The sequence below is a fragment of the Crotalus tigris genome, unplaced genomic scaffold (assembly GCF_016545835.1).
Source record: "Crotalus tigris isolate CLP2741 ecotype Arizona unplaced genomic scaffold, ASM1654583v1 scf7180000020061.372373, whole genome shotgun sequence".
NCBI lineage: Eukaryota > Metazoa > Chordata > Lepidosauria > Squamata > Viperidae > Crotalus > Crotalus tigris.
The window spans coordinates 9,699-34,106 of NW_024097840.1; the positions used below are offsets into that span (position 1 = coordinate 9,699).

The 24,408-nt window shown below is 37.2% G+C and overlaps 1 long non-coding RNA gene across 1 annotated transcript in view; it reads left to right on the forward strand.

Annotated features, from left to right (window-relative positions):
* Nucleotides 1–11,211: 11,211 nt before the first annotated feature.
* The window catches only part of LOC120318091, a 42,778-nt gene continuing 29,581 nt past the window's right edge, over nucleotides 11,212–24,408 (forward strand). Inside the window, exon 1 of the long non-coding RNA XR_005559408.1 lies at nucleotides 11,212–11,340. This is a non-coding gene — a long non-coding RNA (uncharacterized LOC120318091). The remainder of the gene's footprint in view (nucleotides 11,341–24,408) is intronic.

Below are 24,408 nucleotides of genomic sequence, written 5' to 3' on the forward strand. Positions count from 1 at the left end.
ATTTCCTCCCATGTTTTTATTTATTTTTTTAAGAAAGTGCATTGAAAAAATATGAATAATATCTTCATAAACATTTCTATCCACAAAGGCATTTTGGTGCACTTTTCTCATATAAATATGTTTTCCAAGTTCCTAACCCTATAAATCCATAATCAAGATGTGCAAAACAAAATTTAAGCCAAGCAATCCTTTTGAAATTGCTTCCTACTGCACAGCCCATTTCTAAAAAGCATAGAACATGGAAGAAACCTTGGAGGTCTTCTAGTTCAATTCCCTGCTTGAGCAGGAGACCCTATATCATTGCAGACAAATGACTGTCCGGTCTGTTTTTTTGAAAGCCTTCTGTGATGGAGCACCCACAACTTCTGAAGGCAAGTTATTCCCTTGGTTAATTGCTCTCATGGTTAGAGAATTTCTACTTAGTTCTAGGTTGCTTCTCACTTTGGTTAGTTTCCAACCATTGTTTCTTGTGTTGCCTATTGGTGCTTTGAAAAATAGTTTGATCCCTTGGTCTTTGTAGGAGCCCCTCAAATATTGAAATAGTGCTACCATGTCCCAACTAATCCTTCTTTTCATTAGATTAGACATATCCAATTCCTGTAACAGTTCTTTGTACGTTTTTGCCTCCAGCCCCCTAATCATTTTTGTTGCTCTTTGCACTCTTTCCAGAGTCTCAACATCTTTTTTGTATTGTGACCAGAACTGGATACAGTATTCCAAGTGTGGTTTTACTTGGTAAAGCAGTACTAGGACTTCACATGATCTTGATTGTATCCCTCTATTATTGCAGCCCAGAATTTCATTGGCTTTTTTGGCTGCTGCCGCACACTTAACTCAAATTTAAGTGATTGTCGAATAGGACTCCAAGATAGAATAGGATAGAAAAGAGAATAGAGCTGGAAGGGACCTTGGAGGTCTTCTAGTCCAGCCCCCTGCTCAAGCAGGAGAACCTATAATGTCTCAGACAGGTGAATGTCTAGTCTCTTCTTAAAAATCTCCATTGATGGAGTGCCCACAATTTCTGGGGGTAAGCTGTTCCACTGGTTGATTGTTTTCACTGTCAGGAAGTTTCTCCTTAATTCTGGGTTGCTTCTCTCTTTGATCAGTTTCCAGCCATTGTTTCTCGTCCTTTATTCTGGTGCTTTGGTGAACAACCTGGCCCCCTCTTCCTTGTGGCAGCCCCTCAAATACTGGAATACTGCTATCATGTCTCCCCTATTTCTTCTTTTCTTTACAGTAGCTAAACCCAAGTCCTGTAGCTGTTCTTCATGTGTTTTAGTCTCCAGGCCTTTGATCATCTTAGTTGCTCTTCTCTGATTTTTTTCCAAGATATCAAAATGTTTTTTTTGATATGGTGACCAAAATTGGTTGCAGTATTCCAGGTGTGTCTTACTAGCGTTTTATGAAGCAGTACTAATACTTCATGTGATCTTGATTCTATGCCTCTGTTTATACAACCCAGGATTGTATTAGCTTTTTTGGTTGTTGCTGCATATTGCTGGCTTATAATCAAGTAATCATCTACTAGGACTCCAAGGTCCGTCTCACAACTGCTATTTTTAAGCCAGGTTTCGCCCAATCTGTATTTGTACCTTTGGTTTTGTCCACATTGAAACTCATTTTGTTGGATAGTGCCCATTGTTCAAGTTTCTCATGGTCTTTTTGGATCCTGAGTTTGTCTTCTGGAGTGTTGGCTACTCCTGTCAGTTTGGTGTCATCTGCAGATTTGATGAGTTCCCCTTAAATTCCCTCATCTAAGTGGATGTAGTGCCATTGAGGACTACTCGTTGAGTACGGTTTGTCAGTCAGCTACAGATCCATCTGGTGGTGATGTTTTCTATTCCACCTTTTCCTAGCTTACCAAGGTGTAGGTTGTGATCTACTTTGTCAAATGCCTTACTGAAATCTAAGTATACTACATCCACTGCGTTTCTCTGGTCTCCTAGTTTCGTCACTTTATCGAAGAATGAGATATGACTGGTTTGGCATGATCTGTTTTTAACTAACACGTGCTGCTACTAGTTATGACTTTGTTTGCTTCTAGTTCAGACATGTCAAACATAAGGCCCGGGGGCCGGATGCGGCCCGCAAAGTGGTTTCATGTGGCCCACGAAGCCATCTTGGAAATAATGAGGGAATGGCTCCTGCTGCCTTGGCCCTGGCCCAGGCCAGCTGGGAGGAAGCCAATGTACAATTTTGTGGTGGCCATCTATGCCGAAATGCATTCAGTCTTAGCTCCACAAGGCTGTCTGGAAACAGTGAGGAACCAGCCCCTACGTCGGCCCCACCCCCTGGGTGCATGCTGGGGAGGTGTCACCCTTTGTTAGAAATGAAGAAATGCATCATCACCTGAAAGTGGTCCTGGTCCCACACCCTTCTGCCAGAGACCCTCAGATCTGTCCCACTCTGGCCCAGCCCCCCACAGGCACCATTGACATGAACGATGTAGAGTTGGCCATGCCCACTCAGTAGGCCATGCCCACTCCATCCACGCCCACTCAGTGATGAAATTGAGTTTGATACCCCTGTTCTGTTCGCAGATCTGTTTTTTGATTATCTTTTCTAGGATCTTCCCAGGTAATGATGTTAACTGATTGGTCTGTAGTTTCCTCGGTCCGTTTTTTCCCTTTTCTTGAAGATAGGAACAACATCAGCCCTTTTCCAATCGTCAGGTACTTCCCCAGTGCTCCAGGATTTATGAAAGATGTGGTGCAACAGTTCTGAGATAACATCTTCCAGCTCTTTCAGAACTCTGGGATGTAATCTGTCGGGTCCTGGTGATTTATATTCATCAAGGTTGGATAGGTGTTCCCTTACCATTTTCTTGCTTATTTTAATTTTTGTTTCTAGTATGTCCTTTGCAGTGTTTTTTGGGGGTGTGTTGGGCTATATTTTCTTTTTGTGTGAAGACTGACACAAAGTATGAGTTGAGCAGCTCTGCTTTCTCCCTGTTGCCTGTAATTTCCTTGCCATCTTCTCTCTTTAATGGGCCTACAGTTTTCTTGACTTTTTTCTTGTTGTTAATATGTTGGAAGAAACTTCTTTTATTATCCTTGATTTCTGTTGCAAGTCTTTGTTTGTTCTGAGCCTTTGCTTTCCTGACTTCATCTTTGCATGTTCTGGCTGTCTGCTGATAATTGGCCTTAGTTATGTGCCCCTCTTTCCATTTTTTGTATTTGTCCTTTTTGTCTTTTAGTTTGTTAGAGAGAACTTTGTGCAGCCATGCTGGTTTCTTCTTGGATTTCTTGTTTTTCTTTCTCTGGTATCATGCTGCTCTGAGATTTTGTGATCACATTTTTCAGAGGTTCTTACGCTTCTTGGGTTACTTTCCCCTTTAGGATTTTCATTCCATGGGATCTTTCCTACGTGCTTCCTGAGTTTGTTAAAGTTGGCTCTTTTGAAGTTTAGGACATTGGTTGGATTGTTTTCTATTAGTTTGCATTACATTAAATTCCAGTATGATGTGGTCACTTTCACCCAAGGTTCCGGTAATTTCAATTTACTCTTATCATTTCTTCTCTATTTATAGGGATTAAGTCCAGTATAGCTTTATGTCTACTTCCTTCCTCCACCTTTTGAGTGATAAAGTTGTTGGCTAGGTTGGTTAGGAATTTCTTTGATCTCCCACTTACTGCAGTTTGTCTCCCAGTTGATATCTGGATAGTCTCCCATTACTATTGTCGTATGCTTCCTACATACATTTGTTAACTGGTTGGCAAAGAGTTCATTTATTTCTTCTGATTGGTTGGATGGCCTGTAATATACACTTATGGCAGGGGTAGGCAACCTTGGCTCTTTTATGACTTGTGGACTTCAACTCCCAGAATTCCTCATCCATGCATGCTGGCTCAGGAATTCTGGGAGTTGAAGTTCACAAGTCATAAAAGAGCCAAGGTTGCCTACCCCTGACCTATGGTAATGTTACTTTTTTTCTCTTTTATATTGACCTATATACATTCTGGAGAGATTTTATCTTTGATCATGTGCATTTCTGCAGATATGTACTATTCTCTTATATATAGTGCAACTCCCCCTCCTCTTTGTAGACCCGTTTCTTTTGAACAATTTGTATCCATCCATCAGTTCATTCCATTCATGGGTTTCATCCTCTTACAATTACTAGCGTTAAGCCAAGTTTCACCTAGTCTATACCTATATAGTTGGTTTTTCTTATTTAAGTGTAGAATCTTACTTTTATCTATGTTGAATTTCATTTTCTTAGATAGGGCCCAGTGCTCAAGTCTGTTAAGATTTTTTTGGATCTCGAGCTTATCTTCTGGGGTGTTGGCTATTCCTGCCAGCTTTGTTATTACTTTATTTGCTTCTAGCTGTTTGCAATTTTGTTGCTTGATTATCTTTTCAGGATCTTCCCAGGTATTTATTTATTTAGTCATTTATGAGACTTATATACCGCTTTAAGTGCAAGCACTCTCTAAGCGGTGTACACCAGTAAGCAATGTATATATATATATATATTTACATTGCCCCCAGACTGATTGGTCTGTAATTCTGCAGAACTGGCAACATTGCTTTGCTTTATTTTTGGAGAGTTTCTAGATACTCCATGTAGTTCCAGAAATTAGATGAAACAGAAATTAGAATCAGCGTTGCACCCCAATGAAGTGAATTATCCAACATTCAAAATCACCAGCATGAATGTTATCCTCACACTGCTCTGTAGTACAAGGGTTCCTGTCCTAAAACATGATTTTGGCATAGCTGTTCTTTTACTATTCACATCTCATGAATTCTGAACTGTGTAGTACAAGAGTTCAGAAAAATATCGATATTAGTCTGTAAATCCCAAAAGTGCAGATTAGGTAAACTTACTGTAAAATATAAACCAAATGCATTTCTTCTCAGCTTATTAAATGAAGAAATCTTCATAGGGCCTGAATGAGAATCTTTTCAATGCCAATCCAAAATAAAAAATAAAAATCTTTGGGCTCCTGTCTTAAACCCACAGTTCTAACATGAAACAGAAATTAAAAACCATCTATTTTTACCTTTGCAGGATAATGACTAGACCTCTCCTATCATATATTTCACTGTCCAGTGTTTTCAATCATCCTGCATTATGAAAATCCCAATTGAAAAAAAGTGTTCTATCTATTTTGATGTTTTCTTCTTGTTCTAACCTCGGGAAGTTCTATATAGCCTTGTGTGTGGGCTTCATCTTACCTCCCTGAGTTCCTGAGTTCTGGAATATTCACCTCAGGAAGGAAGAAGGGGTTGCTCAAACAGAATTAGGATAATGCTAATCCATGACAATTTCATTCTTTGTTTGTTCAAGTCAAATATAAATACTATTTATTTATACTTCTACTTTAGAAATAGTGATTACTGTAGTAGAGTAAGATTTTTTTTATGCAAGGTGTATTTCTTAGCTAACATGATTAAGTCAGAGTGACCTTTGACTTGTATTTCCAGAGTCCTGTTCTGTTATTTTTTCTAAATATTTGATGTATATTCCAAAAGAAAAGGAACCCTTCATTTAGCACAATGATGGTGAACCTTTTAGAGACCGAGTGCCCAAAAACTGGCCCTTCCCCCATTCCACCCCCTGCCCCACCCCCATTCTGCCCCCACCCCACCTGCCCACAGGGCCACTCACCGTATCCAGGGCCTGCCGTAGATCACCCAGGCAGCCCAGCAGCGCCATGGTGGCCACATCCTCTGCCCGAGCCCCGCAGCATCAATTGTGCGTGATGAAGTGTAAGGGCAGAGTCTTGTCTACGCTGCCTGGCTGCCATGTTCTTGGCTGTGCTGCTCCGTGTAGGCCATACTCGAGGGTGACTCTCTTCCATGGAAGCTGCTGATGAGGGAGTCGCGGGGGAGGCAAGGCTGGGGCAACAGCACATGTGCCCACAGAGAGGGCTCCAAGTGCCGCCTCTGGCACCCGTGCCATAGCTTCGCCACCACTGATTTAGCAAGTTATTTAAACCAAACCTTGCACTTAGGTCCAATATTCTATACATATCCACAAAATATATTCACAAAGGGAACCACAACATTTATAGGACAAGTTATGTAAAGTATCACAATTCTTTAGTTTTTGTGAATATAACACATTCTTCCCTATTTCTCACTTTAAATCTTGAGAATGATTTCTGTGATATAGTCCTGTATGGTTTCATGATCTGTCCTGTTCATTTTGTAAACTATTTGATGTATTCTCCAGAGGAAAAGGAAGCCCTCATTAAGCAGGTTTTTTTTTTTTTAGAAAAATAGAATACTGTACAAAAAGAAAGAAATGGTGATAATCCAATGTGTAAAAGCAACAGAAAATAATTAGAAATAGATATACATAGCAACTAAGCAATTAAACATTGATTATATGGAATAATATTATTCAGTCTTTATGTCAATAAAGATCCATTTCAAAAGCAGAGAATAACATGATCTTCAGTTCAAGATTTTACATATAGCAATATCTGTCAAAGCTGAACAGTCTTTTCAGGTACACTTTTTCATCATGAATCTAAAGGTCCTCATAAATCCATACATTCCAAGATTCAATATTACATCAATGTTTAAGCCTTGTTTTCACCAAATCATTTTACCAACAGTATGAATATTAAACCAAATGAGACAACCACAGAAGAAACAGAAATTATCTTTGTGAAAATCCCCAATATATTATATTATTGTGTTTCCCCGAAAATAAGAGCCACCCTGAAAATAAGCCCTAGACTATTTTTGGGGGGTTGGGACTAATATAAGCCCTACCCCAAAAATAAGCACAAGCAGTAGCGAGTGCATGGGAGCTGATGATGTCTGGCAGCAGCTGCAGCTTGATAACCCCTAGTGCAGCACAGGTATGTCCAAGCATGGAGGCAGAGATGGGGGGGAGGTAGGCAATCTGAATGCGCCATGCACTTTTCACCCAGAGGGAGACTGGAAGCTTTTTCTACTTGTGAATGGAGCGCTTAGAAACTGAGCGATTCGCTCTGTCTCCAAGCGCCTTATTTGCAAATGGACGAAGCTTCCAGTCTCCGTCATTTCTCCATCCAGGTGAAAAATGCTTGGGTGCCTATGGGGCATTTGAAAACAGACTTCTTCATATCTTAGAAGCTTCATCAGTTGTATTGGATATTGTGGGAAATGGGAGGACAGTTATTGACAGTTGAGATGAGTTGGTGGAAGGGGGAATGACAGGTTCTGACAGGATGGTGGTGGTGGTGGTGGGGAAATGGAAAGATTGTGTTTTCTTTTGCAGTCAACTGGTCTTAACACTCTGTGAGAGCCATTGTGGTTACTTGGGGTTTTATCTGTGACCTCAGGGTCACCTGAATCAGAGGTGTGAAATCTTCTTGGAACAGCCAAAAGGATTGCATTGTAAATTGGGGATAGGTGGTGTCATTGAAGTCACCTGGAGGTTTATCTGTGTCGTCAGGGTTGCCTGAGTAGTGCAAATGGGAGTGGAGCCTTCCTTGAACTGTTGACTGTGTTGTAGATTAGAGATAGATGATGTTGTATCCCCCTCCCCCTCTGTTGAGAGAGGGCTGCTCAATGTTAACATGTTACCCCTCTTTCAAACAAATGGTCCCCTCTATCCAAGAGTGACTCTTGGCTTCCGGTTCTGGGTCGCGGTGCTGTGGTCGTGCGAAGAGATTCGTCTCTTCGCCAGCCGAGTTTCCTCCACTGGTGGACCCTTGATTGGGTGGAAAGTCGCCCTGGAGAGGCGACTACCATTGAGAAAGCTCCTCGTTTGACTGCAGAAGGGCGTCGTCGTCTTCTGCAGTCTGAGTAAGCTCCTTTGGGCTGATGAAATAAAGATCGGTCAGTAAAATGGCCGATCACTTAGCTGCACCAGCCATAAGCCACAAGAACATCTAAGCGAAATAGAACCACTGTGGAAGATTCAGTGAGACCTTTCCTTGCCTCTACTTTTCCTATTTACTCCTGTGAAAAGCCTTTTTGGAACTATTTCCCTATTTTGTTAAAGTGGCGTTGTTGATGGGGGAAGAAAAGCATTGGAACAAAAGAAAAAATAATTTCTACTTTTTAATGGTTGATTTTATTTTTGGACATCTGAAGTTCCGAAAAATCCTGTTATAGAGACTTAATATGCTAGTTATTTGGAGAATATTGCTTTCTTTTATTCTTTACTATTTTGTTAATTGAAGAAAAGAAGGAAAAGAGGAAAGAAATTATTTTTACTGGGGGTTTGGAAAGATTGAATAACTGGTTAACCCTTTGGGGACATCTTGTGAAATTACCCACTGCAATTGTTATTTCCTTTTCTTGGACTCTAAGTTTGACTTTGACCTTTGAATTATCACAAAAAGGAAAAGATAAAGAAGCTGTACAGCTGGGTGGGGGCGGATACTGACTGATTGTTATTAAATACAGCCTCCACCAAAAGAATAATGGCTCTAAACATTACTGAAATGGAGGAACCCTGCCTAGACTTTAACTACAAGTATATATTGGATAAAATTCTTGAAAATACTGAGCTAATAGTTGCCTGTACAAAAGAGATTATTTTTCAATGACAAATTAAAGCACAAGGTATAAATGAGCACTTTGCAGGCCAAGAAACAGTAGAGGGGTTATATACCCAAGAGACCTGTCCTCAACTTTACTTACAACTTACTGAGATGGAGGAATTAAATTCACATCTGGATTATCAACCTACATCCTCAGAAGGGCAAGCTGATGTGCAGAATCCAACTGATTTCTTGACAGATAAAAAATCAACAGAAGAAGAACAAAATAACACTAAAAAGGATTATACATCATTTTATATACAATCCATTCAGATTTTGGATGATTCAAAAGTGACTGCAATTAAACTACAGTACATGCAACTTCAAAAAGGATGGGGATTGAGGTCCAATTACGAGCTATCAAAAATCACTACAACTTTGTTACTAGCCTATTAAAATGGACAATGGGAGACTCTCCTTTGGTTTACGTATTACGGCAAGAGATGAAGGGAGACTTATTTGTGGATCTAGAGTCTTTATTATGGAAACCTGTTTGGAATAGAAAGAAAGCTAGAATAAGATATAAATATGGAATTTAAGATTACAGTTATGGTTTGCAAAGGCTTTATAGAGACGTGGATGGATTTGGATTTGGATTTTTAAAAAGTGTTATTAGGATAAGATTTAGAATTTAGTATTGAAATATAGTAAGAATATACTCTTTGGAATAATAGATCTTCCTCCTTTTCTCTTGTTTCCTCTTGGTCTGTTTCTTTTTTACTATTTTTTTCTATTTTCTTATGTTTTTTTATTATTAGGCATGATAATTAATTTGTGGAGCTATAATGAGAAAAAGATTGCAATAATGGAAGAGATCAAATTAATAAATGAAGAATTACTGAATAAGAAACAGAGTATAGTTGAGAAATGTAAGAATGTAATTATGGAAATAATATGTTTAAATAAGAGAAGTTAGAGACACCCAAATGGTAAATAATATGTATGTCTAAGGCTAAGTTGGATATGGTATTTGGAAATTAATAATAGCTAAAAACAGGATTTTGATTTAGATAGGTAATGAGTTGCTGATAACTTCTATTGATTAATGGAATTTTTATTTAGGAATGTATTAACAAATGAACTTCATTTAGAAATGTATTAATTTGACTATATTATTCTAATTGATAGAGAGGGAAATTTTAAAGAATATTATTTGAGCTGTATATTTATGATGTTATTATATTCAGCTGATTATGTTGGTTCTTAAGCATCTTGGTGCAAAAATGGAAAAACCAATAAAATTGTTTGGGAAAAAAAAGAGTGACTCTTATCTTTCAAATGCAGATGGTCCACTGAACCTTGCCCTGATGGGTTGGATCTCCTATGTTGTGCCATGGGCTTATGAAGCGGTTGCTTTGTTTCACCAGTGTACAGATCTGCACACGTCTCACTGCACTGTGTTGCATATACCACATTACTCAGTTTGTATCTAGGTGTTTTATCCTTGGGGTGGACAAGTTTCTGCCTTAATGTATTCTTGGGCTTAAAAAGTACAAGTATGTGATGTTGGTTGAAAATCCTCCTGAACATTTCAGATATTCCAGCAACATATGGAATAACAACTTTGCTCTATTTGTTATTCTCCTTCCTTGTCTGTAGTACAGGAGCTCATGCTGGGTCTTTTTTTTTTTTTTGCATTTGATAAGGGCCCAGTTAGGATAGTCACAAGTTCTGAGGGATTCTTCATGTGTCTTAGTTCTTTTTCTTTTCCTTCTTTACTGGTAGGCAAACTTTCAGCCCTGTGGTGGAGGGTTCTGATCACTCCCAATTTGTGTTTCAGTGGGTGGTGAGAATTAAAATGCAAATATTAATCAGTGTGGGATGATTTTCTGTAAACTTCAATGTTAAGGCCTCTGTCTTCCTTAATTGTGCACAGCACACTCCAGGAAACCCAGATAGTTTTCCTTAACATTTTCCCATGCAAACCTAATGTACAGTATCTGTCCACAGAGTTGATGTGTTGGTGAAGGATTCCACTTCCTGTGTTTTAATCTTGAGCCAAGTATCATCCACATACCTGTACCAGTGAGTTGGTGAAATTCCTGGGAATGAGTTTAAAAACCATTGTTGATACAACTATTACCTGGATGACTGAGAATCTTCATAGACATTTCTCCTGAATACTTGTTGAAATGTGCAATGAGCATGAAAAAGAATCCTTAGTTGAAATTGTTCATCTTAAAATCAAAAGATACTGCTATTTTAGATCTGTTAAAACAATATTCTAAAGTTCTTGGAATTTCAATATTGACAACATTTTTGCTGTCCATAAAAATGAACTATGAAAATCTTCCCCAACATGTTTCTAATAATACAATAATTTGTATATAATTACTTATGATGTCTATAACTACTTAAGTTATTGTTTACACATTGGGGCCAAAAAAATGTTTTAATCAAATGCACAACCATTAAGCAATACTAGGCAGCCCCAAATTTTTCAGGTAAAGATAACATTACCCTAGACTGGAACTTGCTTCTATCTTCTCTTGCTATGAGAAAGTAATGATGTGTTTATTAAAAAAGGCACATTGTCTTATCTTCTATAGATGAATAGAATATACAACTTTTTTGGTCTCTGAGACTAAATGTTGTGTCTAAAATTCCAAAGATCTTAGAGGGCAATTCTACATGCATCATGCATGGAGCCATGTTTCACAGAGTTGTAAGTAGATTTGGTCTGATTTTACACACATTTTTTCTTCACGTTCTTGCAGTGATCAGAAGCATAAAGCCAGGGAAAGTGACCTATTTTGAAGTCTGCAGAAGGAAGATATGCATGACTGAAGCTGCGTAAAGCTTCCAGTAATCTCTGATAGCATGAAGGATAGCAGCATCAATAAACCAAGTAAGACTTTTCTTACAAAACGAGTTTGGAAAAAAAAAGGTGTTTGGCAGAATAACAAAGACATCATAGTAGGAATCAAAGGGAAAAATATTACAGCTGATGGGACATACTATAGAGCATTGTTATGATTCAATGAATCAATTTACATGAATAGAACTATGAATACAAGTCTATTTTAAGGTGCTTTGTTAATCCACTAACTTATTCTTTGCTAATAAAAAATCATTTCAACTATAATACTGAAGTTGGAGAAGGATATATTCATAATCTAAGTTTCTTCTTGATAAAATTTAATCTTCAAAATACACATAGCCCACGCTTGGAGAGGCAGGATGGAAGAATGGATATTTTTACTATATTAAAGGTTTCTTGTTGCTGGAAGTATAAGAGAACTCAATAAATAGCTTTGCAAAGCAAGGTTCTTCAACTTGTTGCTCCTTAGACACACTGTCATCTTTCTCATCCATTGTTTGAAACAATTTAAGTTTGATTTACTTGGATTATCATCTTTGTACAGCCACTACATACAGTCAGCTGCTTCACCATCCAAGTCCCTTCTCTTTATTCTGTCTGTGGAGAACTCCATATTCTCTCAATAATGGACATTGATTTCCAGCAAAAGTGACTTTCATTTTCTGTGACTTGTGCAATGCTTACAGGTATGTAGCATATTTACCATTTAAGAAGATGGCTGAATGGTCTTTTCCTAGTGTTTCTCTTCTAGTTGTAAGTATCTTATTAATGTGAAAGTCCCCTCCACTTGTTCACTCACTAATTACTGCATGTTTTGAATCCATTAGATCAAGGGTTTCAAACTGCCGGCCCGTGGGCCGGACGCGTCACCGGGAAACTGCGCCCACCCCATTGCCGGCAATAGGGAAAAAGTTCCGATACATTGCATGACGTCATGTGACGTCGCAAGTTTGACATGTCTGCACTAGATGTTCCACATAATTAGGATGGACCAGGTTTTGTTTTATTTTGATCAAGGTCAATATTTTTACAAAAATAATCTGTTGAGAAACACACTACAAGTTGGGTGGCTGGGTCATTATTCTACCTGACATTTTTTCCCTGTTATCCCTACTTCTTCACTCTAGCAACCTTCCCACTTCCCCCCCCCCCGCTAGTTGTGAAGAGGCAGATCAGATTTTTTTCATTCAATAGTTGATTTCTTGTAAAAGATATCTGAAATTGGACTGAAGACCATATAAAAGCTAACTGACAGCTGCATTTGTATCTAGATCCATAGAATGTCACTCTTGTAAGATAGAAATGCATTCCCATGCATTTCTTGATACTGTCTGAACTTGCTAGTTTTCTTGCAGATTGTTTCATTACCAAAGTAGGCAGTATCATCAGTTCTAGCAGGGAGTGGAGTTTGCTCTTATTTCGTATTCTGGAGGCTTGTCCTCTCAGGGTTGATGAGACTGGTCTTGGTGGTTGTTTGGTTAGCTGTTTACTGTTAAATTGTTTAGCAGTCCTTGATTGGGGTATTATTTATTGATTGTGTCTACTGTAATGCATTAGGAATGTTATGCATTTCTGTATTACGGCACATCTACACAGTTGCTTTCCTATACTTGCCTACCATGCCATACTATTTATGAGAATATATATGGAACATATTGGAAGTTTGAATGTGCTTCCCCACTCCCTCCCTTTATCTTTTGTGAACTAGGGAGGGGCTACTATGAAATATTAACTCTTACCTTGGAGTTGGACCTCATTTATTTGACCTTTGTCTTTGTAGCAGCTTTTTCTCCTGTCCTAAAGGCCAATCCCTCTACATTCTTTGGCTGAAACTCATTATAAAGCCAGCCAGCCAGCCACTGGGCTGCTCAGGAAAGTTGCAGGAAAATTATGTTTTGTTATTGTGGCTGCAAACTTCTATTTAGCAGTGATGAAGATCCCTCCTTTCTCAAGCTAGATCTAGCAATAAGCCCCTTTCCCCTTGTTCCTTAAAAAGGAACAGAAGCTGGTTTCATTCCTTTGTGCTCAAACCCTTCTTCCCATTTTTCCTCCTGGAAGCAAAGATCTTCAGCTATTTCACTCTCTTGTTCTCCCTGCCCCCATATGCATGTGTTTTCTTCCTTGCAGAAGCCAGCTGGCTGATTTTTGGACCAGTCATAGTCTCTCAGCCCAACCCACTTCACAAGGTTTTTGTTTTGGGGAAAATAGGAGGAAGAAGTGGTATTAGATATGTTCACCGCCTTGAATTATTTCTAAAAATAATAATAAAGGAAGGATATAAATAAATAAACGAAACAATGAAAAGGATGACAAATCTTAAAACCTTGATTTAAGTTCTCATTGCTGTTCAGCATAGCCAGCCCAGCCAATCTCAGTGAACCTTCTTTGATTCCACTGTCATCTGAGGGAGTTTCCACTGAATAGATTGATCAATTGACCTTTTATTTAAAAAAAATTGTTATGGAGAGTAATTAGCTGCCAAATCAGCCAAAATTGGCTTAGCATGGACACAGCTGCAATAAATAAGCTTATACCCTCTGATGAAGATCAATTTTATGCTTTAGAAATTTAACCAGAAAAAAGAGAAAATATAGCAAATAGAAAGTCAAAAAAGATAGTAGTTGAAAAGCAATGTAACAAAAAGTAGTTTGGGGAGAAAATATACCTTTTTTTTAAAAAAAAAATAGAAGTATTTAAGTGAAGCATTTTGAAAAAAATGAAACATCTAGCCCAAAGCTGTTGGCTACGTACCACTGGAAAGCAATGGTCCTATCAAGAACAATAATTATTGTCATTCTTTTCTGCACAGAATACCAATGGCACAATGGCTCTTTGAACAAGCCCTGTCAGCTGCAATTGATTTAATGGGAACAATACCAATAAAAGACATTACATCCACATCACTTCTCTAGGTGACAGTCTCCGGAGAAAACTGACAGTGCCTGAGCTGATAAATATTTTAAAATCCCTTTTCTGTGCAGGCATTCTGAAACTCTGCAAGCAACAATAGCAAGGACTAGGGGAAAGAGGCTCTGCATATCAGAATAATTCTATAAAGAAATCTTTGAGAAAGAATGTATCTTAATTTAAGCAAACATGAATAGGAGGTACAAGAGGGGTGGGGTGGGGGGATTTGAAAAACCACTATAATAATCTGTTTGCCTGAGATTCAGACTTTTGCTACACACATATACAGTATAATATTAGTGCAGGTCTATCTGCTCCACACAACAGTAAAATTGGAATAAGAGCTTTGCCCTTGCAAATGGGACAACATGAAAATATATAAATCATGTCGAAGGACCTATGCAGTGGATTCTTCTCATGGTTCACTCCAATAGTCACAGGGACACAATGTTGTAAGGCAGGTATGATCCTAGGGTTTCTGACATGACCCAAATGCAACAACCTTGCTGATTGCTACACCTTTATAAGGGCTACATGCAATTTTATAAAAGATAGTCTAAACAACTCTTAAAAGATAATGAAACTCTGGATGGCAGAAAGGGGCTATGGGAATATACGTAAGTAATAACTTATTTACTTATTTTGGTCTGAAAAGCAACAGTTTACTCCCTGTATTCTTTCAGAGTTTCTTTTTCATAGGCAGTATCTCTTCCCATCTATTCCCAAGGTTATCCACATACCTTTTGGAAGGTTTGAACTAGAAGGAATCCAACTGTCATTTCAAAAAGACTTTTGACTACAATAAAGGCTTTTGAGCAAACTGAATTGCTGGGATTACAGGACAGGATCCTTCATGTTTTGGCAATTGGTTAAAAACTAGAAAATGAGAGTAGAAATAAATGAGCAATTATGAAAATGAGAAGTTATGCATGATGTCCCACCCCACTGCTAATTCAGACTCCTGCTTTTTAAGTATTATGCCAATGATGTGGCGTTCGAACTGAGAAAGTAGCCATGATCCCCAGTAATAACAAATCAGCCATAAATAAATTCAAAATAGGATTGTGGAGAGTTCCAGAATTATCTCTCCAAACTCAGTGAGTGAACTTCAGTGACATATCCAGTTCACTGTAATCAAGTATAAAATAATGCATTACAAGATGAAAAATCCCATTGTTCTCCTCTTGGAGTTAGCAGGAAAGGGATTTTGATAATTTTGGCCATTACACCTTAAGGATATTCTAGAACTGAAGAAGGTGTAAAAAGGGGAGCCAAAATGGGAAGGGAATTGGAGCAGATGGAGTGTTTTTCTTAGTTAATTAAAATAATAAATTGGAAGTGGGTGGCACCTAAGTCAAACTAAATAACTAAATAAATAATACTATAGCAATTAGAGCTCTTAATTGTAGAATTAAGGAGGGTAAAGGAAGACATGGAGAAGGTACATTAAATCTTGAATGACATAAGACACAGCCAGATGGCTGCATTAAAGTGCTACCTAGGAGTTTTTGAGCTGTCGTAAAAAATATATCATATAAAATTTGTTACCGTTATTGTGGGTCCCAATTTTGCTACAGTAGCAAGGCTGAGAATCAGTGCTATTTTAATGTGGGATAGTTAAGGAAAATAACTGGTGAACTCCAGTTTCAGTTCCCCTGAATCAAGGGTCACTTTCTGATAGGAAAACAACTACTCTTTGTTCTTGCTAATAACGAGTGGGGAAGGATTGAAAAAGTGTAGGTCAGGCATGTCAAACTGCCAGCCCACGGGCTGGATGCATCATACTAAAACCGCACTTACCCCATTGCTGGCAATGGGGAAAAAAGTTGTGATACATCGCACAACGTCATGTGACATCACGGGTTTGACATGCCTGGTGTAGGTGGATGCTTCATTGGAGTATTTAGCTACTTGTCAAGTTTCCTGACTAATAGGATATAGACACAGAAATGTTCTGTTTCTCTGACTTGTCAGTCAAGCTATTTCTGAACATGGGTCCAGCATTCTGGGAAAGGGACCTAACCTTGTGCCCAGATTAGCTTTACTGATGGAAAACATGAGGTGAAATGAGAAGGAGTTGCTGATAAAAAATCCCATTGTTCACTAATACTATAAGGAAAAAGTAGGGCTGGCAGTTAGAATAGTTCTGTCCTTGAGATGGGCTCCCATAGATAAGTTTAGAACTGGAATGGAATAGGCAATATGGCAGCATTTCTTCTCCATCAAAGTAATAATTTGTGAAATCCCTTATTTGCAGAAGCAACAAAAAACATGTAGTTTTCTACATTACACAATTGGACCTAGCTTTTTTCCCAGTTCAGCTTGATCACAGACTTGTGATTGTTTAATAGAGCACTAAATCTGTGTCTGCATATTGCCCAATATGGAAAGCAGAATAATTTGGGAAGATGTCCAGTTGTCCTGCAACCCAAATCAAAATGGTCAGGGAGAGTTGTGACCAGGTACCATGGTACCTGTAGCTACTCCAAGTGATCAACAGAAACTGACTAGATCGTAGCTATGTCAAAACAAAAAGGCAATAAAGAGAAGTGGTAAATATTTCAATTGGAACAGCTAAAGATGATTAAGCCTCAGCTGTGGGAATAAAGGGCAATAAAGGCAAAAATCACCTAAGTTAGTGGAACTTATTCTGCCTTGGTTTTTTGAAGCCAGTTCCTTTAAAAAAAAAATGACCAGACTTTTGTCAGTTTCATTTCTACAGTATTCCATTTGTTTGGTTTACTGTTGAAAAACTGCAGACCTGTCAACTAATTATACACTTTGAACTCTAGGAACCAGAATTGAGAGGTAAAACAAAATTATTTTCAATATGGATACAGAGTCAAAACAAAGACTCAAACCACCTTATCTTCATCACTTTAGCTGATACACAGAGAATACTAAGCAGAGAATATGAACAAATTCCAAGACTTCAGTCCATCATTTATTACATAACAACACCATACATTTTGTGAGATTTCACAGCATAGTTGACCTTTATTATTGTTTATTGACTCTTTAGGTTTGCAATCCTATTTCCATTTTAAAGTAGAACTTAGAATTTACTTGACATATGCAATAATCCACTATAACTTCTATAACTTCTCAAAACAGATTTCTCTCTTATATTTCCCATATCAAACTAAAAACATTACCCATTAAAAAAAAAGACCAAAACTTGATTAGATCCTCTTAATCTTCTAGGACAGGGGTGTCAAACTGCCGGCCTGCAGGCCGGATGCATCATAGCAAAACCTCACCTACCCCATTGCCATCAATGACAAGTTGCGATACATTGTGACACATCGTGATGTTGCGAGTTTGATACCTCCGTTCTAGGAGTATCATATGAGGGTGGGGAGAAAGACACTTCACAAAGAGCTTTACAAGGATAAAGAATATTCAAAAACAAAATAGGAGAAACTAAAACATCAAAAGACATTTGACAACATTTTAAGCTTGGTATGGTCAAAAGCCATGCACCCTGCTTAAGTGTGGCCAGATAAAACTAACCATGTTTGTAAATATAATTTTAAATAATGAAAGCCTGAAATATGACAGACAAAAACATTATCTCATAAAGATACCTTGCTAAACTTTTAGACAGCTGCTATTAAATTACTAATTACTAGATGACTGATGTATTAAAATGGGGGTCTTTAATTATAAAGATCCTCTATGTGTTTTATCTTAAGGTTTCTTTAATTATCTCCTTCTGTTTATGCACAGAGCAGGAAAACACTTCATCTTACTTTACAGTAGCTGTGAGCAAACACTGTTATCTCAGAAAGCAAAGCATCTTGTTTGGTGATTGACATAATGATGCAGCACCTAATTGCAGAAAATATCCACTTCATTAAATGAAAGTGTTCATCATCATGACAAAAAAATATCTTCACTTGACACACACTATATCAGACTCAGACTTTCAGGGTGGGGAGCACTTGGCATGTCAGAACTCCTACCTTGGATGAGAACCAAACTAGGAGGACACATTATGGAAAAAAAAAATGGAGGACTTAGAATGATTCATTTTAGACTTCTTTCTCATAAACAAGATGTCCTTATAACTGTGTTTTACTTCACTAGGTAGGGGAATTAAAATGAGAAAGATGGTAGTCACAGGACCACAATAAAAATCCCTTTTGTTTTGTACAAATGTGGTTGTGGCACACATCCTTGCCTTGACCCTGACTTGTGCTCAGAATGATTTATATTCAAACAATAAAAACAGTTAACCTGTGTAACAACAAAAAGTGCATGAGGGCTTTTTAAACAGGTGGCAAAATAACCTTTCACACTATTGGCTGCTCCTTTTAGGGAAGTTGATTCTCACAAGATGATGTCACTTCATTTTACTACCTGTGGCTTCTATGCAAAAAAAAAATAAAAAAATGAAACCAATTCAGAATGAAGCCAATAATTATTCAGACTTCCTTGCCACTCCTCTACGTTTGCTGTATTTGTTCTTAGTGACTTTATCCCAGAGACAGATTTGATTAAGTAAATCCAATCTTTGTCCTTGAGATAAAGTGCAGGAGCTAGGGAGGAGGTTTGTTTTAATGCAAAATCAGCTGATCTGTGTTGAGTGAATTTTAAAGGAATACATCTGCAGTATAAATGATTGCTAGGGTGGGACTATGAGGAAGCATTTCAGTCAGAAATTAGAAAATACAATCTGTTTCAAGGGAGATCTGAGGATGGGGAAAGTGCCTGTATCAGTAAAAATTCTTGAGTGAGAGGGAATGCTTTCATGCAGATAATTGAAAGAAAGAGCTGGCAGGTTATTTTTTTCTTTTATTTTTCTCTTTTAATATATAAAGGTATTGGGAATGTTGACTATAATGGTAAAATCTAATGCAAACTAAAGAGATGAGAAACAATAAAACTGCAAGGAAAAAAGAAAAATTGAGAATATAATAAAAAAACATAAAAGAGTGACTTCCAACCTTCATCACAAGCATAAATAAATTTAATGATTCTTCACCCTCTGTATGGTAAAGATTACCAATTGCAAAACAATTTCTTCTTCATCACATCATCATAAAATTACTTCTCTTTTTTATGTCTTCCAAAAAACTCCAAAGATCTATTTTTCTTTTTTTTTTTAATTAAAGAGTTTTATAAATTTTACAAAAAATAAGAAACAAATACAAAAACAAAAAACAACATATACAAATAAAAAACAAACATTACCCAACAAAACCTCCCTTCCCCCACCCCTACCCAAACCCCCCTTTCCCCCCCCCCAGGACCTCCCAGAGCAGAATATAGGCTTAATTAAAGAAAAAGTTAAAAAAAATTATTAAAAAAGAATATAAAATAGAAAATATATATATATATATAAAGTTAAAAATTATGAAAAAACTATATATTTTTTTATATCAAATTTAAATTGTATGAATTTTATCCATTTATCCCAAACAGCAAGAAATTTCTCTTGCGTTTGTCCCTTTAAGAAAGCCGAAATCTTTGCCATTTCCGCCAAATGAGACACTTTAAGAAACCATTCCTGCAATGTAGGCAAAGATTCCTTCTTCCAATATTGTCCTACTAACAGCCTCGCAGCTGTTATCAAGTTTAACATCAATATAACCTCCTTTGTGTCACAATCAGTAACTATACCTAACAAAAATAATTGTGGAGTAAATTTTACCCTCCTTTTAAAAATTCTCTGGATATTCCACCATATCTTAATCCAGAATGCTTTTATCTCTCTGCACGACCACCAAATATGATAATAAGTAGCATCCATACAACCACATCTCCAACATTTAGGTTGTAAGTCAGGGTACATAAAAGACATTTTTTGTGGATCAAGGTGCCATCTATAAAACATTTTATAAAAATTCTCCCTTAAGTTCTGTGCTTGTGTAAATTTGACATTTCTCACCCAAATAATTTCCCAGGTGTCCAAAGATCTATTTTTCAAGATAATCTGCTTGTTCTTTATGCTTAATTCCAAAATTTTGCTATAAAAGTTTCAATATTCCAAATGTAGCTGAACCTTTAGTCTGTTATAACTCTTTTAGATCAACATTTTATTTAGTTTTTGGCTGTTATTTCAGAATCTTTAAGTTATATTATAATTTTTTATTCAGAGTTGAAGATAAATACTTTCAAATCTGTTCTTCTGAAGGTCTTTACTACTTTTAAAATGATTAATAGGCAATTTCTGAAAGTGTTTAGAAAGTGAGGTTTGCAAACCTAGTGTTCTTTAAAGTGCGCCACCATGTTGTGAGAAAACTCTACTCTCAAACCCATGGAAAGTCCTGCAGTGTCCTCATGAGGAACAGCCATCCAGAGCACATGTAGATTATTTCTCATCCTCTCCTTATCCAGAGAGATTTCCAAGAACTTGTCTACTCACTTTTTCCTTGTCTCTGAGGGGCTGCCACAAGGAAGAATGGTCAGTCTATTCTCCAAAGGACCTAAAGGCAGGACATAAAACAAAGGATATAAATGAATCAAGGAGAAAACCAACCTAGAACTAAGGAGATATTTCCTGACAATTAGAACAATTAATCATGGAACAAGTTGCCTCATAAGTTTAAGATTTTCCTCCCAGGGTTAATGCATGATCGGCTCAGTGCGATTGGCTACCTCTGTAAGAATAGCTCAGATGCTCTTACCAATCACAGGAACTGAAGTGAGAGCCCTTACTTGTAAATTTTCAAGTACCCTTTTGGATATTTGATAGCCACAAAAGAACACACAAACAAAATTATGGATTTAAAAATAATAAATATTTGTCATTTCCACCATCACATTTATACATGTGATGCATTTATAGGTGCATAACTATAAATATGATCCTCTGGTTGAAAAACTGAATGCTGGCAAACACATTTAACCTTAGGATAAGGAAGTATTGCTGTCTTAATCAGTTTTGAACATTCCTCAGAGTCTTTATGAAAATCTGAGGTGGAAATGAATTTCTGATTTTCCTAAATTCTTATTACCATTCCCAATTAAGATCCTTTCAACTAGAGACCTTCCACATGAGATCTCTGCACCAACCTGGTACCAGTTTAAAACCTATGTGATTAGTTGGTTTCAATAGCTGAGTCAGCCTCATCTGTTTCTCTTGAAAGTGGAGCAAAGCTGATACTTTTTTGGCAACCTGGCTCTACTGACTTTATGAAGGATCTTTTTATCTATTTCCAAGACACTCGCTTCACCCTTTTTCAATTCCTGACTTTCAACTATTCAAGCAGGTCTTTTGAAAGAAGGGGTGGCTTGACTGCTTTGTAATTCTCCTTCATAAGAACTTATTGGATTTTTGTAAGTATGGGAACAAACTGCAGTTTCTCGAGAATGGAAGTAAATTACAGATTTGGGAAGATGTGGATCATTTTTTACTGCTTTTGGGGAGTAGAATTGGTGATTGTGTAGACATGCCCTCAGTTGGTTAAATCATTCCTCCTTGCCTATTCAGACAGACACTTTCCATCTCTGTTGTGATATACTATTAGATAAAACATTCTGTGTTTCTATAGAACTATAAAATATACTTTCTCCCAGCTTCTTCCCTTCACAAATCACATGTTCTTAGTTCTGTAAAGCTTTTCACACTTTTTTCATCTGGATCAGCAAGTAATGTTAGGTATCACTCCTTTATCTCACTTCCCCTGCAGCAGAACTTAACTTGTTAAAAACATGGGTGAATAGCCTCCTAAATATTTATAAAGAGACGTGAGTGGAAATCTCCTTCAAATATAAACCAGATTATAAAGTGAAAGCATAAAAATGTTTCAGGCTGTTTCCAAAGCCCAAAACTTCCACTTCAGATACAAGCTGCCTTGACAAGCCAAAAGAAAAGTGAATTCTTCATTACAGGCCTGGCAAACAAAGGTTTGACAAGTGTGTAAAGAACTCCATAAATATATATTTGCTGAATGTATTATGACTTTATTTGATTGAGACAAAGTCTGTCAATTAAAATATCTAAAAGAAAGCTGATATAATGCAGCTGAGAATTGTAGGTCAAGGTTGTGACACAATTTCTCTCTGTCATTATGTAAATTCTTTGATGTTGCCTGAAGCAATGGTACAATCCCCTCATCTTCTGAATGTGATAGAAAGACATTGTATAAGATTTCAGTTTGCTGTAATAATATATATGGATGTTATTAAAGAGCAATGCCAACACCCTGGAGATTCTTGTATGCTAAACAGGTTTTTATGCCTAGCCCTTATTTCTAAACTGTGTATTTCATTTAAAAAGCATATACACTTTTAATAGGTTTTTGTTTAAGGAAATGAACTTTTGTGTATAAAGATATCCTTCTGAATTTAGCTATACAAATTGTTATCATTTCTCTCCCAATAGAAGTTATATCCCTGCAGTTAAGAAGCCCATAACCTGTTTCATGATAAATGATAAAAGGCTAAAAAAGAGGTTATTCTTATTAGAAATAAGGTGACCCAAGCAACAAAATTAAGGTATATACTCCCTCATTTTCATTGTAAGGTAATATCTGAGTATAAATAACTTATTGTTATTTATACTCATGCAAAACAAAAGATTAGATACTCTTATTTCTTTTCAATACTGGGGAAGTCTGAATAAAACAAAATTCAGATCTGCAGAATTTGTCAAATAATTCTGAATTTTACTGCAACTGTTCTATCATCATATCTACTATTATTAGTCATGTTTTATATTTTGTAAACTGTCCACAGTCATTTGTAATTGAGGTAGATAATGCATTTTATATTATATATTTTATATATTATGCAGTTCAAACTGGATATTCAAACTTTATTAGGGCAGTTCAGATGTTCGGTCTGATTTGAAAACAGCTATTTCTGCATATGAATCATCTTTGAATCAACATTCCAAAATAAGGAATTATATAATCCTGGTTTTGGGGTATTGTATGAATCTAAAAATCATGTACAGTATATGCCTATCCCCAATGCCAAAATAAGCTTAAATTTGTTTTATCTTCCACTTCTCAGAAGAGAAAAAGGGTATGTTTAAAATTTCCCACAAAATGCATTTTTTAAATAATGTAAACATATGGGACAGATGATACCAATGAAAATCAAAGTATACAGGATGTGAAAGGGGATATAATCATCATAGCTTGGATAAAAACATTTTTAGCAGCTTCCATTAATTCTATTAATTTTGGGGATTTAATAATAATAATAATAACAATAACAATAACAATAACAATAACAATAATAATAATAATAATAATAATAATAATAATAATAATAATAATAATAGTAAAGTTGGAAGGGACCTTGGAGGTCATCTAGTCCAACCCCCTGCTCGGGCAGGAAACCCTACACCATTTCGGACAAATGGCTGTCCAGTCTCTTCTTAAAAACTTCCAGTGTTGGAGCATTTACTGCTTCTGGAGGCAAGCTGTTCCACTGATTAATTGTTCTCACTGTCAGGAAGTTTCTCCTTAGTTCTAGGTTGCTTCTCTCCTTGATTAGTTTCCACCCGTTGCTTCTTGTCCTGCCTTCAGGTGCTTTGGAAAATAGCTTAATTCCCTCTTCTTTATGGCAGCCCCTGAGATATTGGAATACTGCTATCATGTCCCCCCTTGTCCTTCTCTTCGTTAAACTAGACATACCCAATTCTAGCAACCGTTCCTTATATGTTTTAGCCTCCAGTCCCCTAATCATCTTTGTTGCTCTTCTCTGTACTCTTTCTAGAGTCTCAACATCTTTTTTACATCGTGGTGACCAAAACTGGATGCAGTATTCCAAGTGTGGCCTTACCAAGGCATTGAAGAGTGGTATTAATACTTCGCGTGATCTTGATTCTATCCCTCTGTTAATGCAGCCTAGTACTGTGTTGGCCTTTTTGGCAGCTGCCGCACACTGCTGGCTCATATTTAACTGATTGTCTACTAGGACTCCGAGGTCCCTCTCACAGTTACTACTATTGAGCATGGTGCCACCTATGCTGTACTTGTGCATTTGGTTTTTCTTGCCTAAATGTAGAACCTTGCTTTTTTCACCATTGAATTTCATTTTGTTAGTTAGTGCCCAGTGTTCAAGTCTGTCCAGATCCTTCTGTACCTGAAGCCTGTCTTCTGGAGTGTTGGCTAATCCTGCCAGCTTGGTGTCATCTGCAAATTTGATGAGTTCCCCATCTATCCCTTCATCCAAATCGTTGATGAAGATGTTGAAGAGTACTGGGCCCAGAACAGAGCCCTGGGGCAC